Source organism: Ornithorhynchus anatinus, chromosome 4 (assembly GCF_004115215.2).
Source record: "Ornithorhynchus anatinus isolate Pmale09 chromosome 4, mOrnAna1.pri.v4, whole genome shotgun sequence".
NCBI lineage: Eukaryota > Metazoa > Chordata > Mammalia > Monotremata > Ornithorhynchidae > Ornithorhynchus > Ornithorhynchus anatinus.
The window spans coordinates 22,044,367-22,062,589 of record NC_041731.1 but is presented as its reverse complement, the minus strand read 5'-3'; positions in this window follow the sequence as shown (position 1 = coordinate 22,062,589).

Sequence of the window (18,223 nt, the reverse complement as noted above, 5' to 3'; positions counted from 1 at the left end):
TGAGTAGGGGTCACCCCCACCCCCCGGCCTCTGGACTACCATAATAGCCTTGGATATTTTGCCCACCGCCGCCCACCAATCCTGTCTCCAGTGGTAAATGTTACTTCAAAACTTTGTCAGTGCAGAATTTTCTTTTATCCTCAGGAAAAATCATTAGGCTTCTTCAATAAAATGAACTAAACAAGCAAACAAAAATAAAATCCCAGTTGCAATGAGGAAAAATCATTAGGCTTCTTAAATGTAATGAACTGAACAAAGAAAAATAAAATTCTCGGGCTCATCGACACAACGGGATGTTGGAGCAAAGTGCATTCCGATGGATGTCGATATAATAAGATATGGGAATGTAAAATAATAATTTAAATAATGACAGTATTTATTAAGCACTTTCTATACCTCAGGCACTGTTCTAAGCACTGGGGTACATACAAGATAACTGGGTTGGACACAGTCCCTGTCCCACATAGGGCTCACAGCCTTAATCCCTATTTTACAGATGAGGGAACTGAGGCACAGAGAAGTTAAGTAACTTCTTAAGTGAAGAAGCCTAACCCTAATTATTATTATTATTATTTTAAATAATTTTCAACCAAGTACCAACATATGTGTGTGTCCAAACAGGACTGTTTAACCGCCAGTAAAACTCTAGTATTTATTAGTGCTTATGTTGTGCAGAGCACATGCTTGGGAGTCTGTAGGACCTGGGTTCTAAGCCTGGCTCCACAATTTAATAAATAATAATAACGTTGGTATTTGTTAAGCGCTGACTATATGCCAAGCACTGTTCTCAGTGCTGGGGTAGAAAGAAGGTAGTCAGGTTGTCCCAAGGAGGACTCACAGTCTTCATCCCCATTGTACAGATGAGGTAACTGAGACAAGGAGAAGTTAAGTGACTTACCCAAGGTCACAGAGCTGACAAGTGGCAGAGCCAGGATTAGAACCCATGACCTCTGACTCCCAAGCCCGGTCTCTTTCCATTGAGCCACACTGCTTCTCACTTTGATGGGGGCCCTTGGGCAAGTCACTTAACTTCTCTGTACCTCAGTTTCCTCAACTGCAAAATAGAGGTTCGATACCTTTTCTCACTCCTATCTAGAATATGAGCCCCGTGTAGGATAGGGACTGTGTCCAACCTGATTATCTACTCCAGCACTTAGAACGGTGCTTAGCACATAATCCATCCATCCGAAGTGTTTATGGAGCACTTACTATGGGCAGAGCACTGTACTAAGTGCTTGAGAGAATACAATAAGTATCGCGGCTTGGTGGATAGAGCACGGACTGAGAGTCAGAAGGACCTGGGTTCTAATCCCCACTTCAAAGTGACTTCACTTTTCTGGGCCTCAGTTGTCCCCCTCTAGACGGTAACCTCATTGTGGGAAGAAACTGTGTTTGTTATATTGTTCTATTGTACTGTCCCAAGTGCTTAGTACAGTGCTCTGCACACAGTAAGGGCTAAATAAATATGACTGACTGACTGATTCAGTTACTTCATCTGAAAAGTGGGGAAGAAGACTGTGAGCTCCATGTGGGTCAGGGACTGTGTCTAACCCACAGGATGGGCCTAGGAGTCAGAAGGTCATGAGTTCAAATCTCTGCTCCACCACTCGTCTGCTGTGTGACCCTTGGGAAGTCACTTCACTGCTCTGGGCCTTAGTCCCCTCATCTGTAAAATGGGGATTAAGACTGTGAGTCCCATATGGGACCGGGACTGTGTCCAACCCGATTTGCTGGAATCTACCCCAGTGCTTAGAACAGTGCTGGAACATAGCAAGCACTTAACAAGTACCATAATTATTAACTATTATTAGTAGTAATAGTACAATACAGCAGAATTAGCAGAAACACCCACTGCCCATAACAAACAAAGTCTAGAGGAATGTGGTTGGATCTACAGAACAGCCTTCTACGTTCTCAGCCCTGAAAGAAGCCCTTTTCCTGTTTGGAAAAAAATCCAATTAAAAAGCACCAGTATGGAAGGAAGGAATTCATGGGGTTGGTGGCTTAGGTGGTCCACTTCAGTCAATTCACAGGAGGTTGCCTCTGGAATATTGGAATTGTAAAGTCCAACCTAATCCTGGCTCTGCCCCTTGTCTGCTGTGTGACCTTGGGCAAGTCACTTCACTTCTCTGGGCCTCAGTTACCTCATCTGTAAAATCGGGATTAAGACTGTGAGCCCCATGTGGAACAGGGACTGTGACCAACCTGATTTACATGTATCCACCCCAGCGCTTAGTACAGGGTCTGGCACATAGTAAGCACTTAACAGATACCATTATAATAATAACTGTTGCAAAGCAGCGTGGCCTAGTGGGAACGTGGGCCTGGGAATCAGAAGGACCTGGATTCTAATCCTGTCTATGCCACCTATCTTCTGGGTGACCTTGGGCAAATCATTTCACTTCTCTGTGCTCAGTGACCTCATCTGTACAGTGGGGATTAAGCCTGTGAGCCCCATGTGGGACGGGGACTGTGTCCAACCTCATCAACACGTACCTACCCCAGCACCTAATACAGTGCCCGGCGCACTGTAAGAGCTTAACAAATAACATTTTAAAAAATCAACTGCTAAAAAAACCTCCCAGGTCCAAGCTAAATGGTTTGGGGGTGAGGACTCAAGTCATAAGTGATGCAGTAAGGAGGGAAATCCAATTTTACAGTTGAGGAAACTAAAGCACAGAGAAGTAAAGTGACTTGGCCAAGGTCACATGGCAAACAATTGGCAGAGTGGGGATTAGAACTTCTGACTCACAGACCAGGGCTCTTTCTATTAGGGCTAATCTGCTTCTAATGTGCTGTACTAAAGACCACTTACTCATTGCACTCTGTGTTTTAGCAGGAGTTCCACTGGGGGGTCTGGGAGAGGATGCAGAGAGAGAGAGAGAGAGAGAGACACTGGCTTTGTCCAAAACCATTAGCTCTAGAATCAATTCCTTTGAACCTCTGGGATTAAAGTTCATCTGTCACTTCTGATACGACATGTCACCACTTTATTCCCATCCTTCGTACTCACATACAGTCATATACTTATTTTGATTTACTGCATATATTTATTGTGCATTCAAATGCTTATTTGCTACTTCAACCGGATATATTCATCCTGTTTCCTTCTATCCTTACTCTTCCTCTGTTTTCACTAGGTAGAAATCATTTTTTTCAGTCCCATTAAAGTGTAAGCTCCACAATTAATGGTGTTTAGCGTTTACCATGTGCCAGGGCAGAGAAAATGTCTTGCTGCAATTTTCTCCTTAGATAGTATTTATTGAGCACCTATTTTGTACAGGGCTCTACACGATGTCCTGGGGAGAAAGTATATTAGACATGATCCCGCCCTCAAGGAGTTTACACATTAGCCAAGGCTGTAGATGTAATCATAATAATGGTAATAACAATGATAATAATGATGGTATTTGTTAAGCGCTTACTATGTGCCAAGCACTGTTCTAAGCAGCGGAATAGGTACAAGGTAATCAGATTGACCCATGTAAGGCTCACAGTCTTCATCCCCATTTTACAGATGAGATAACTGAGGCACAGAGATTGATGATTGATTTCAGCACTTCGTATTGTGCCTGGCACCTAATAAGTGCTTAACATTACATTATTAGTAATAACAGTAATGATAATGATGATAGTAATATTTGGTGCGCACTTTGGTAAGCACTTATTATATTTCAAGTACTGTTCTAAATACTGGGGCAGAGAAGATAACGAGGTCAGACCGCAGCTCTGCCCCACATGAAACTCACAGACTAAGTAAGAGGGAGAACAGACACATAATGTGTTTTACGGATGAGGAAAGTGAGGCACCCAGAAGTGAACTGACTTGTCCAAGGTCACACAGCAAGCAAGTAGATGAGCCAGAATTGGAACCTAGGTCCTCTGACTCTCAGGCCCGGGCACTTGCCACTAGACCACACTGCTTAATAAAATAAGAATACACCAATGGTATTTATCAAACGCTTACTATGTGCAGAGCACTGTACAAGGTGGTTAGGAGAGTCTAATGTAACAGAGCTGAGAGACACACTCCCTTACCCACAATCAACTTACAGTCTACAGGGGGAGACAGACAATATGAATAAATAAACTGGGGTTGAGGAGAGAGGTGAATAAAGGGTGCAAGCCCAAACACTTAATACAGTGATCTGCACACAGTAAGCACTCAATAAATACGACTGAATGAAAGCGCAACGCAGAAGGGAGTGGGAGAAGAGGAAAGGGGAGCACAGTTTCGGAAGACCCCTTGGAGGAGATGTGCTTTTAATACGACTTAGAGCCGGGAGCAAAATTACAGAAAGGAATAAAGAGAAGGGAAAAATGGATTTGCTGATGAGTTAAAAAAAAAAATCGACTTACACAGAAGTGCGAGTGTGTGGAGGTGGTGTAAAAGTGCTGAAGTGGGAGTTGGGAGGATATATCATGGAGAAGGAAGCAGAAGTGAAAGGGAGGTCGGTCAGTACTCACCCCATCCACTCACGCCTTTTCAGTGCTAACCACACCACCAGATCTTTCACCTCAGGGTCCTTTGCTTCATTCATCTTCAAGGGGCTGTGCACGGGGCCAATACCACACGTCCGAAGAGAACATTTCTAAGTGCATAGATGGTGATGAAGAGGGAGATCAGTTAGTACTTACCCCATCTGCTCAAGGATTTTCAGCCCAAACTGTACCACCTGAGGGTTCTTTGCCTCATTCCCCTTCACTGCCTTTCTGAAGGTCCATCGCCTCCAAGAGGCCTTCCCTGACTAAGCCCTCCTTTCCTTTTCTCCCACTCCCTTCTGCCTCAACCTGATTTGCTCCCATTACTCACTCCCCCCCAGCCCCACACCATTAATGTATACATCCCTAATTTATTGATTTCTATTACTGTCTGTCTTCCCCCTCAGAATATAAGCTTGTTCTGGGCAGGGAATGTGTCTATTGTTGTACTGTCCTCTCCCAAGCGCTCAGTACAGTGCTCTGCATGCAGTAAGCACTCAAGAATAGGATTGAATGAATGGAGAGACCCACAGCAACAGGGCACGGGTGCCAGTGTTTTGTTTTGAATGGAGAAGCAGCAGAGCCTAATGGTCTGAGCCTGGGTCTGGGAGTCAGGAAGACCTGAGTTCTAATCCCAGCTCAGCCACTTGTGGGCTGTGTGACTGTGAGCCAATCACTTCATTTCTCTGGGGCTCAGTTCCCTCAACTGGAAAATGGGGATTGAGACTGTGAGGCCCCATGAGACAGGGACTGTGAACAACCGGAGTAGTCTGTATCTCCTCCAGCGCTTAGTACGGTGCCTGGCACACAGTAAGCGCTTAACAAATACCATAAAAGAAATATGGAGGACGAAAAGGCAACAGGACTTTAGGACTGGCAAGCAGACTTCCCAAAAAAGAGGTGTTAGGGGTCTTTTCAGTCTCTTTGACACTCTGGGATCTTTCCAGTCCTGCTCGGAAGCTCTCAGAACAGATGGGATCCCAGCTCAAAGAGCTTTGGGAAAACAGGGGCTTCACCCCCATAGGTGGGAATGCCAGTTCCAGAGCACAGAGGGTAGAGCCCGGGCCTGGGGGTCAGAAGGTCATGGGTTCTAATCTAATTGTCTGCTGTGTCGTTGTTTTAAGACGCTTCACTTCTCTGTGCCTCGGTTAGGTCATCCGTAAAATGGGGATTGAGAATGTGAACCCCACATAGGACAGAGACTGTGTCCAACTTGACTGTGTGTATCCACACCGGGGCTTAATAAAATGACTGGAACATAGTAAGCACCTTACAATTATACCAATAATAATAATTATCACAGGAGGTGGTGCTGAGGAGTTTTTGAGGTGTAGATAAGAGGAGGTCTGGGGTTCTACGATTCCATCCATGGGCTCCCAGACACCCCCATACCCACCGGGGACCACCCAGGGAAGGAAGGAGATGGAGGAAACACCAGGGGGAGATGCCAGCACCAGAACTGGGGACACCAGCCCCGTCAGGGCTGACTACAGGGAGTGGAGGCAGGCTAGGGACTGCAGAAGCAGCGTGGCTCAGTGGAAAGAGCCCGGGCTTGGGAGTCAGAGGTCATGGGTTCGAATCCCGGCTCCGCCACTTGTCAGCTGTGTGACTGTGGACAAGTCACTTAACTTCTCTGTGCCTCAGTGACCTCATCTGGAAAAATGGGGATTAAGACTGTGAGCCTCACATGGGACAACCTGATTACCCTGTATCTACCCCAATGCTTAGAACAGTGCTCTGCACATAGTAAGTGCTTAACAAATACCAACATTATTAGACCTATCCACAAGGTCAGGGCCAGGGGGAGTCTCTTTCGGCTGCCTTCCTGGGAAATTTTTACCTCAGATTTCCCTGTCCGAGGACCTAGATCCCTCGCTCGGGTCCTTTCATTCGATTGATTCATTCATTAAATAGTATTTATTGAGCACTTACTGTGCACAGAACACTGTACTAAGCGCTTGAGAGAGTACTACAACAGTAAACTTGTCAGCTGTGTGATTTTGGGCAAGTCACTGAACTTCTCTGTGCCTCAGTCACCTCCTCTGTAAAATGGGGACTGAGACTGTGAGCCCCATGTGGGACAACCTAATTACCTTGTATCTACCCCGGCGCTTAGAACAGTGCTTGGCACATAGTAAGCACTTAAGAAATACCATAATTATTATTTATCATTTCACTAGCCTTTGCCGGGGTGTCAGACGACTTCTGGTTTCTGGTGTTTGGGGCTCATGGGCCTCGGTGGGGAGGGAGGCGCAGGTGCTACTAGCTGCTGTTGCTGGTGTGGCAGAGACTCGCAGTTTAAAGGGGAAGGAGAGAACAGTTATTGCGTCTCCATTTTATAGATGAGGAACTGAGGTCAGAGAAGTAAAGTGATTTTCCCCAAGTCACACAGCGGACAAGTCACAGAAGTGGGATAATAGCCAGCTCCTACGAGTCCAAGGTCCAACACTCCTTCCACAAGGCCACAGCCACAGAAGGACCTGCCGAGGGTAAAATTTCCGGGATTATTCAGAGAGCAAAGAGGAAGGTGCCACCTCTCCAGAGCTGGCTCGGCAGAGGAAAGGCAAAGAAAACTGCCTTCAGTCGTATCGAGAAGCCACAGACGCTCTCCACCTCCTGCAAAGGGGTAGCATCTGGGAAACGGGGAAGCAGTGTAGCCTACTGGATAGAGCACGGGCCCGGGATTCATTCATTCAATCGTATTTACTGAGTGCTTCCTGTGTGCAGAGCACTAAACTAAGCGCTCGGGGGAGTACAATAGAACAGTGAACAGCCCCATTCCTTTTCCACAATGGTGGAGGGGTGCACTATGGCCTGTCAGATTAATGGAAGAAGAGATTTCCAGGTCTGGGGGAACAGCAGACGAGAGAACACCAAGGAGAGGGGAAAATGAGTAAGGTGTAGTGAGGTTTCCTTAAGAGCAAAGTGAGTGAGCTGGGAGTATTAATGAGTGAAGAGAGCAGATGTGTAAGATGGGCCCGTGGGATGAGGATCTTGAAGCTGAGGGTGAGGAATAACAATAATTATAATGATGGTATTTGTGAAGCGCTTACTATGTGCCAAGCACTGTTTTAAGCGCTGGGGTAGATACAAGGTAATCAGGTTGTCCCACGTGGGGCTCGGAGTCTTAATCCCCATCTTACAGATAAGGTAACTTAGGTGCAGAGGAATTAAATGGCTTGCCCAGGCAGACAAGTGGCAGAACCGGAATTAGAACCCACGTCCCCTGACTCCCAAGCCTGGGCTCCTTCCATTAAGTCAAGCTGTGACTGGAAGCTCATTACGGGGAGAACGAATCTGCTAATTCTATTGCATTGTCCCCTCCCAAGCGCTTAGTACAGTGCTCCGCACATGGTAAGTGCTCAAAGAATACCACTGATGGATGGATGGATTGATCGAGTTTGGGATTGATTTTGAAGGACGTGGGAAAGCAACGGAGGGTTGTGGGGAGCAGAGAGATGTGTGGTGAGCGATATTGCAGCGAGGTGCTCTGTGCAGCCTAAGTTGGAGGAGGAATAAGATGGAGATAAAAGAAACCAGCGAGGAAGCTGATCCAGTGATCTAGCCACAATATGATTAAGGCTTCCGCTAGGGTGACGCCTGGAGAGAATCGGATGGATCTGGGGAGATAGAGCAGCAGCGTGTCTTAGTGGTTAAAGCATGGGCCTAGGAGTCGGAGGATCTGAGTTCTAATCCCGGCTCCGCCACCTGTCTGCTGTGTGACCTTGAGCAAGTTATTTTACGTCTCTGGGTCTCAGTTACTTCATCTCTAGAATGAAGATTATTCATTCAATCGTATTTATTGAGCATTTACTGGGTGCAGAGCACTGTACAAAGTGCTTGGGAGAGTCCAATATATCAGTAAACAGATACATTCCCTCCCAATCCTCCTCCCTCCGACTTTGTCCGTGAGCTGACGTGGGACAGGGACTGTGACCAACCTGGCTATCTTGTATCTCCTCCCCCCAGTGCTTTAGAACAGTGCTTGGCACATAGTAAGTGCTTAACGAGGACCATAAAAAAATCTGGAGGAAGAACTGACAGGATTTGGCAGGAAAGTGGATGTGAGAACTGAAAGACAGTTAAGAGATGAGGATAGCATCAAGAAGGTGGTGTTATTGAGGTGGGAAAGTTAGGAAGAAGAGGGTGGTTTAGGAGAAAGGTGACTAGTTCTGTTTTATGCATATTAAGCTTGAGATGTTGGTCAGACATACAGGGAGGGATCCAGGAGGGAAGTGGAGATGCAGAATGGTACAAGGGATGAGAAGTCGGGGTAGAGAGGTGTATCCATTAACCATCTGCAGAGAGAAGAAGCAGCATGGCCTAGTGGATAGAGCAATGGACATGGGAGTCAGGTTCTCATTCTGGCCCTGTCACTTGTCGGTTGTGTGACCTTGGGAAAGTCGCTTCACTTCTCGGCGCCTCAGTTCCCTCATCTGAAAAAGGAGGATGAAGACTGTGAGCCCCATGTGGGACAGGGACTGTGTCCAACCTGATTAGCTTGTACCTACCCCAGCACTCAGAAGAGTGCCTGGCACTTAGTAAGCGCTTATACCATGAAATACCATGAAAAAAGATCTTGTTCCCTTTATTCATCCCCCCTTCCAGCCCCCAGCACTTATTTATCAGAATTTCTTAATGTCTGTCTCCCCTTATATATCGTAAGCTCATTGAGGGCAGGGAATGTGTCTGTTATACTGTACTCTCCCAAGCGCTTAGTACAGTGCTCTGCACACAGTAAGCACTCAACAAGTGTGACTGGATTACGTCCTCATCCAGAAAAGAAAGCACTCAAAATCAATCAGTTGTATTTATTGAGCTCTTACTGTGTACAGAGCATTGTACTAAGTGCTTGGGAGAGTACAGCAAAACAGAGTTGGTAGACATGTTCCCTGCCCACCGTGAGCATACAGTCTAGAACACACCAGCTCTCCCCCACGCCCAATTCCAAATTTCAAATGCGAAGTTGTAGAGTTGAGGTGGGCAGTCTCTATAATTTATTTATTTAGATTAATGTCAGTCTCCCCCCTGCAGGCTGTAAGCTTATTGTGGGCAGGGAATATATCTATTACTCTGTTCATTCATTCAGCTAGACAGCGGCCCTACTGAGAGCTCACCTCCTCCAAGAGGCCTTCCCAGATTGAGCTCCCCCCTTTTCCCTCTGCTCCCCCTCCACCCTCTGCTCCTCCCCTTTCCCCCTTCACCTCCCCTCAGCGGATCCCCCTTTCCCTCTGCTCCCCCTCCCCTCCTTTCCCCACACCATCCCTCCTCCCCCTCCCCCCCTCCCCTCCCCTCAGCACTGTACATTTCAAGTGCTTAGTACAGTGCTCTGCACATAGTAAGCGCTCAATAAGTACTACTGAATGAATGAATTCAATCATATGGATTGAGTATTTACTACTGTGTGCAAAGTACAGTACTAAGCACAAGGGAGAGTCCAATAAAACAATAAACAAGTTGTTTCCCTAGCCACAACAACTTACAGTCTAGAGGAGGTATTGTTACAGTGTACTCTCCCGAGCGCTTAGTCTAGTGCTCTGTACATAGTAAGCACTCAAAAAAGATGACTGACTGACTTGACGGGGACAACGCAGAATCCCCGGCTTCTCAGACAGCCCCCGAGCTGAGCTGTGAAAAACAGGTCATCACATGCAGAGAAAGGGTGTGACGGTTAGTCAGTGAAGCTGGGGTCCTAGCTCGGGTCCTGCGGCAGCCAGCTTGTGATAGACATCCTGTCTGTCTCCACCTCTAGCCTGCAAGCTCATTTTGGCACGCAATATATCTGTTTATTGTTCTGTCGTCCTCTCCCAAGGGCTTGGTGCGGCACTCTGCACACAGTAAGCGCTCAGTAAATACGACTGACTGACTGACTCATTCACTGACTGAAGTCACCTCCTCAAATTCTCATTCTCCCTTCCCCTCTCCCCTACCCTAGACAGCGGCCCTATGGGAAATGCCCACCAGACCACCACTACTTCACTAAATCTCCTGAAAATCATGAAAGCAGAGCAGAAAAAGTGAGTCTCGAAATCCAGCCTGAAATACCAAAATCCAGAGACTCCTCACTGTCGGCTTTAAAGAACTCAATCTCCTTGGCCCTTCCTACCTCACCTTGCTGCTTCTCCTACTACAAGCCAGCCTGCACACTTGGCTCCTTAAATGTTAACATACTCACTGTACCTCGATCTCGTCTATCTCTCCGCCAACTTCTCACCTATATCCTGCCTCTGGCCTGGAGTGCCTTTCCTCTTCATATCCGTCAGATCACTGCTCTCCTCACCTTCAAAGCTTTATAAAAGGCACACCTCCAAGAGGCCTGCCCTGACCAACTCCTCATTTCCTCTCCTTCCACTCCCTCTACTTCACCCTGATTTGCTCCCTTTGTTCACCCCTCCTTCAACCCTGTGGCACTTTGATTCATTCATTTAATCGTATTTATTGAGTGCTTACTGAGTGCAGAGCCCTGCCCTAAGCGCTTGGAAAGTGCAATTTGGCAATAGATGGAGACAATCCCTATCTAACACTGGGCTCACAGTCTAAAAGGGGGAGACAGACAACAAAATAAAACAAGTAGAGAGGCATCACTACCATCAAAATAGATAAAATAGAATCACAGATAAATGCACATCATTAATACAATGAATAGAGCAATAAAAATGTACAAATATACACAAGTGCTGTGGGGAGGGGAAGGGGGTGGAGCAGAGGGAGGGGAGGAAGGGCAGAGGGAAAGGGAGGGCTCAGTCTGGTAAGGCCTCCTGGAGGAGGTGAGCTCTCAGTAGGGTTCTGAAGAGGGGAAGAGAGTAAGTTTGGCGGATGTGCGGAGGGAGGGCCATTTCAGGTCAGAGGTAGGTCGTGGGCCTTGGGTCGACGGCGGACAGGCGGGAACGAGGCCCCGTGAAGAGATTATCGGCGGCAGTGGAGTGGAGTGTGCGGGCTGGGCTGTAGGAGAAGAGAAGGGAGGTGAGGTAGGAGGTGATGGAGAACTTTGAAGCCATTTATGTACATATCTGTAATTTATTTATTTAAATTAATGTCTGTCTCCCCATCTGGACTGTAAGATCATTTTGGGGCAAAGAATATGTCTGTTATATTGTACTCTCTCAAGTACGTAGTACAATGATCTGCACGCAGCAAGCATCAATAAATTTGATTGATTAAGTGCCCAGAGTTACTGCAGTGCTAGGAGAACCAGGCCTGTAGTATCCTTCTACCAATAAACCCAAAACCAGCCCCTTCTTACACTCAGCATCCCTCCTCTCTTATTCCTTTTTAAAGATGGTATTTGTTAAGCGTTTACTATGTGTCGGGCATTGTACTAAACGCTAGGGCAGATACAAGCTAATGAGGTCGGACAACAGTCCCTGTCCTTTATGGGGCTCACAGTCTTAATCTCCACTTTACAGATGAGGTAACTGAGGCACAGAGAAATGAAGCGACTGGCCCATGGTACCACTGCAGACAAGTGGAAGAGCCGCGATTAGAAACCAGCTCCTTCTGACTCCCAGGCCCGTGCTCTATCCACTAGGCCATACTGCTTCCTTTCAACACTCCTTTGCTAAGGGGAACGCTCCAGGCTGATGGATACGAACCAATGGCACTCGATCAACCAATGGTATTTATTGAACGCATCACGTGCAGAGCACTGCACGAAGCACTTGGGAGAGTACAGTGCAACCGAGTAGACAGACACATTTGCTACCCACAAAGAACTCTCCGTCTAGAGGGGGGAGGCAGATATTAAAAGAAGTTACAGATATGTCCATAAATGCGTTGAGGCTGAGGTCAGTGAAGCTGACTTTTTTTTTAAGCGATCTGCGAAAAAGATTAAATTGGGACGTTGCGTTAACCCACATTTTATCTGTTGGTTATAATCAACTGCACTAAAAGACAGGGGTGTAAGAAACACTTAGAAACTGACAAGAGATGGTTAAAGCTGCAGATTGACGAAGTGTTCCTAGTTTCAGTTTTAATTTAGCTGGAAAAGATTGGGTTTATTATCCTGACTGGAACATAGATAAACTACGTGCAAAATAACAACATATTATTATTATGAAGCAGCATGGCTTAGTGGAAAGACCATGGGTTTGGGAGTCAGAGGTGATGGGTTCTGACCTCAGCTCTGCCACTGATCAGCTGTTTGACTCTGGGCAAGTTACTTGACTTCTCTGTGCCTCAGTTATCTCATCTGTGAAATGGGGATTGAGACAGTGAGCCCCACGTGGGACAAGCTGATTACCTTGTATCTACCCCAAGGTTTAGAAAAGTGCTTGGCACTAAGTAAGGGCTTAACAAATGCCATTATTATTATTAATAATAATTATATTTATAGAGTATTTATTGTGTGTAAAGCACTGTACTAAGCACTTGGGAGAGTACGATATTCATTCATTCATTCAATCACATTTATTGAGCGTTTACTGTGTGCAGAGCGCTTGGAATATACAATTTGGCAACAGATAGAGACAATCCCTGCCCAACAACAGGCTCACAGTCTAAAAGGGGGAGACAGGCAGCAAAACATAACAAGTAGAGAGGCATCAATACCATCAAAATAGATAAACAGAATCATAGATATATCCACATCATCAATAAAATAGAATAATAAATAATATATACTAATACAAACAAGTTCTGTGGGGAGGGGAAGGGGTAGAGCAGAGGGAGGGAGTAGGGGGAATGGGGAGGGGAGGAAGGGCAGAGGGAAGGGAGGGCTACATCTGGGAAGGCCTCCTAGAGGAGGTGAGCTCTCAGGAGGGCTTTGAAGAGGGGAAGAGTGTTGGTTTGGTGGATATGAGGAGGGAGGGCATTCCAAACCTTAGGCTAGGGGTGGATGGCGGGATAGGAGAGAACGAGGCACAGTGAGGAGGTCAGCGGCGGCAGAGGCACGGAGCGTATGGGGTGGGCTGTAGAAGGAGAGAAGGGAGGTGAGGTAGGAGGGGGCAAGGTGAAGGAGAGCCTTGAAGCCAAGAGTGAGGAGCTTTTGCTTCATGTGAAGGTTGATAGGCAACCACTGGAGGTTTTTGAGGAGGGAAGTGACATGCCCAGGGTGTTTCTGTAGGAAGATGATCTGGGCAGCGGAGTGAAGAATAGAGTGGGGAGAGACAGGAGGATGGGAGATCGGAGTGGAGGTTGATGCAATAATCCAGTCAGGATATTATGGGAGATCGTACCAGCAAGGTAGCAGTTTGGATGGAGAGGAAAGGGAGGATCTTGGCAACGTTGTGAAGGTGAGACCGGCAGGTGTTGGTGACGGATTAGATGTGTGGGGTGAACGAGAGAGCCGAGTCAAGGATGACACCAAGGTTGTGGGCCTGTGAGACGGGAAGGATGGTCGTACCATCCACAGTGATGGGAAAGTCAGGGAGAGGACAGGGTTTGGGAGGGAAGATACTCTGGAGACTCCATTTCTGAGGGGGGCTGGTGGTCGTCACCAAGCAGCTAGAGCCCAGGAGCTAATGGAAAGGGAACGGGCTTGAGAGTCGGAGGATCTGGGTTCTAATCCCAGCACTAGTTGGCTATGCGACCTTGGGCAAATCACTTCATTTCTCTGGGCCTTGGTTACCTCATCTGTAAAATGAGAAGCAGCTTGGCCTAGTGAAAAGAGCCCAGGCCTGGGAGTCAGGGGACCTGGATTTTAATCCCAGCTCCGCTACTTGTTTGCTCTGTTCACTTGGGCAAGTTACTTCACATCCCCGGGCCTCAGGTACCTCATCTGTAAAATTGGAATGAAGACTGTGAGTCCCATGTGGGACAGGGATTGTGTCCAATCTGATTAACTTGTATCTAACCTAGCACTTAGAACAGTGCTTGGCGTATAGAAAACACTTAACAAGTATCATAACTATTATTATTAATTATTATTAACCCTGGCTCTGCCACTTGTCCGCTCTGTGACCTGGGGCCGGTCTCTTCATTTGTCTGTACCTCAATTCCCTCATCTGTCAAAGGGGAGCTCAATACCTGTTCTCCCTCCATTGTACACTGGGAGACCCACCCGGGACAAGGACACTGTCTATCTTGTGTTTACCCCAGCGCTTAGTACCGGGCTTGCCACATAGTGTTTAACAAATACCACAATTACTCATTATTATTATTATTATTATTATGGTAAAGAATTGCCACTTCAGACATGGCCATCATCTCTAAGAAAAGGCAGGGGTAAGAAGGAATGTGGCCTAGTAGACAGAGCATGGACCTGGTAGTCAGAGGTCCTGGGTTCCAATCCCATCTCCGCCACCTGTCTGCTGTGTGACCTTTGCCAAGTCACTTCACTTTTCTGTGCCTCAGTTGTCCCCCTCTAGACTGTAAGCTTGTTGTGGGAAGGAACTGTGTCTGTTACATTGTTCTACTGTCCTCTCCCAAGGGCTTAGAACAGTTCTCTGTACAAAAGAAGTGCTCAAAAAATATGATGGACTGACTGATTGACTCAGTTACCTCATCTGTAAAATGGGGAAGAAGAATGTGAGCTTCATGTGGGACAGGAACTATGTCCAACTCACAGCCCGGGCCCGGGAATGAGAAGGACCTGGGTTCTAATTCTGGCTCTACTACTTGTCTGTGTTTGACCTTGGGCAAGTCACTCCACTTCTCTGGGCCTTTTTCCTCTCATCTGTAAATAGGGATTAAAATTGTGAACGCCATGTGGGACAGGGACTGTATCCAACTGGATTTGCTTGTATCTACCCCTGCGCTTAGTACAGTGCCTGGCACATAGTAAGCCCTTAATACAAACCACAGTTATGATTACCATTATTGTGTAAGTCTAGAACATATCATAGGGCACGGGGAGCTGTCAGGGAGGCAATAGAACTGAGGGTGAGATTGTATCCGTGATTGTAAGTGTCATACTGACAATTATTTGCACACTATGCCCTGAAAATATAGCAATTAATTTTGTTTGCCCCTCACACCCCCAACGCTTTCAAGATCAGCACTGCTCAGACACCAGTGGTTGGGGGCAGTGGGGGGAAACTTATGTTCTACCATAGCAGGCACTTGAGTTTTCTTGTTTTTGTCCTAATGGTGATGATTTGTCCTGAGTCATTCTCTCTCTTTCTTTCTCTCACCCTTTGTGGCCAGGGACACCAACCGAAAAACTGCTAGTAAATGGTTGCCATCTGTGTTCACAGAACAGAATATCTCTGGCATCTTAACCACCAAACTGTAGAGTCAGGGCCTTGTGTCCCCTGCTCCTCGTCCCCCACACACTCCCAGTCGCCCCACATTTCTCTGAATCAAAATGACCCCTCGATCTGGACAGCGGGTTTCTAGAAGCTTTCCATCCCCGATCCTGCCCTATTTCTCTCTCCATGGCCCAGGATCAATCTATCCATTTATCAATCAATCGATCGTACTTATTGAGCGCTTACTGTGTGCAGAGCACTGAACGAGTCACTTGGGACCGTATGATATAATAACTGACGCCTTCCCTGCCCAAAATGAGCTTACAGGCTAGAGAGGAAAGAAGATAGTCATATAAATAAATAAATTATGGATATGTGCATAAATGCTGTAGGGTTGGGAGGGAGGATGAATAAGAGGAGCAGGTCAGGGTGATGCAAAAGGGCAAAAGTGAGTGGAAGAAAGGGAAAAGAGGGCTTGGTCAGGGAAAGTCTTTTGGAGGAGACGTGCCTTCAATAAGGCTTTGAAGAGGGGGGAGAATAATTGTTTGTCAGATATGAAGGGGGAGGGCATTTCAGCCCAGAGGCAGGACGTGGACATGAGATTACTGCGAGATACAAGAGATTGAGATACAGTGAGTAGGCTGGCATTAGAGGAGTGAAGTGTGAAAGCTGGGTTGTAGTAGGAGAGTAGTGAGGTGAAGTAGACGAGGGAAAGGTGATTGAGTGCTATAAAGCCAATAGCAAGGAGTTTCTGTTTGATACGGAGGTGGTTGGGCAAGCACTGGAGGTTCTTGAGGAGTGGAGAAACATGGACTGAATGTTTTCGTAGAAAGATGATTCGGGCAGGAGAGTGAAGTATGGACTGGAGGCAGGGCGGTCAGCAAGGAGGCTGAATCAGTAATCAAGGCAGGATAAGATAAATATTTGGATTAACATGGTAGCAGTTTGGATGGACAGGAAGGGATGGATTTTAGCAGTGTTGTGGAGGTTGAACCAACAGGATTTAGTGATGGATGGCACATGTGGGTTGAATGAGAGAGAGGAGTCAAGGATAATGCCAAAGTTATAGGCTTGTAAAACAGGAGGATGATGGTGCTGTCCCCCAGTGATGGGAAAGTCAGGGGGAGGACAGGGTTTGGATGGGAAGATAATGAGTTGTCTTTCGGTTGTGTTAAAGTTTGAGGTGACGGCAGGACATCCAAGTAGAGAAGGAGAGAGATCAGGGCTGGAGATGTAGATTTGGGAATCATCCGCACAGAGGTGGTAGTTGAAGCCATAGGAGCAAATGAGTTCTCCAAGGGAGTGGGTATAGATGGTGAATAGAAGAGGAACCAGAACTGAACCTTGAGAGAGCCCTACAGTTAGTGGGTGGGAGGCAGAGGAGGAGCCAGCGAAAGAGACAGAATGAGCGGCCAGAGAGATAGGAGGGGAGCCAGGAGATGACAATGTCAGTGAAGCCAAGGTTGGATAATGTTTCCAGGAGAAGGGGGTGATCTCCAGTGTTGAAGGAAACTAAGAGGTAAAGGAAGATTAAGGTGGAGAAGAGGCCACTGGATTTGGCGAAAAGGAGATCACTTGTGACTTTAGAGAGAGTAGTTTCTGCGGAGAGAAGGGACGGAAGCCAGATAGGAGGGGGGCAAGGAGAGAACAGGAGGAGAGGAATTTGAAACAGCGGGCACAGACAACTCGCTCAAGGAGTTTGGAGAGGAATGGTAGGAGGGAGATGGAGCGATAACTGGAGGGAGCCATGGGGTCAAGAGAGGGGCTGTTTAGGATAGGGCAGACACGGGCATGTTTGAAAACAGTGGGAAAGAAGTCACTGGAGAGTGAACGGTTGAAGATGGAGGCTAGGGAGGTGGGGCACAAATGTTTTAATGAAGTGCGAAGGGATTGGGTTGGATGCACAGGTGGAAGGGGTGGATTTTGAAAGAAGGCAGAAGATCTCCTCTTGAAATACTGCTGGGAAAGACAGGACAGCTGAAGAATGGGCTGGATGAAGTGGGACTGAGGAGGGGCAGGGGAGATTTTTAGGCAGATCACGCCTCATAGTTTCAATTTTCTCAATAAAGTAGGTAGCCAGGTCATTGGGGGCAAGAGATGGGGGAGGCTTTGAAGAGGTTTGAGGTGGTGGGAGTTAAATACCTCAAACAACTGGACAGGGCAATGGGCATGGTTGTCAATAAGGACAGAGAGATAATTTTGCAGGGCAGAGGAGAGGGAAAAGATAAATCATGGAAGGATAAACCTCAAGTGGATAAGATCGGCCTGATACCTAGATTTGCCCCAGCAATTAGAACCCAGGTCCTTCTGACCCCCAGGTCCAGGCTCTATCACACAGATGGGCCAAAAGAAGTGGGAGAAGGAAGAGGCATTGAAGATTTTAAAAGAACAGCCCCAAGCCCTCCTGGGGTTTAAAGATCAGCGGCCCCTTCGAGAGCCCTCATGGCCCACCTTGCCGTGGTTGATTTGGGAAGAGTATCAACTTCATAATACTCCACCAGCAGCTGTCTTGAAAAGTTCAAGAGGGGTTTAGGCCCTGGTCTTAAGCAGGGTGATCTAGTGTATAATGCACAGGCCTGGGAGTCAGAAGGACCTCCGCTCCTCTGCCGATCACC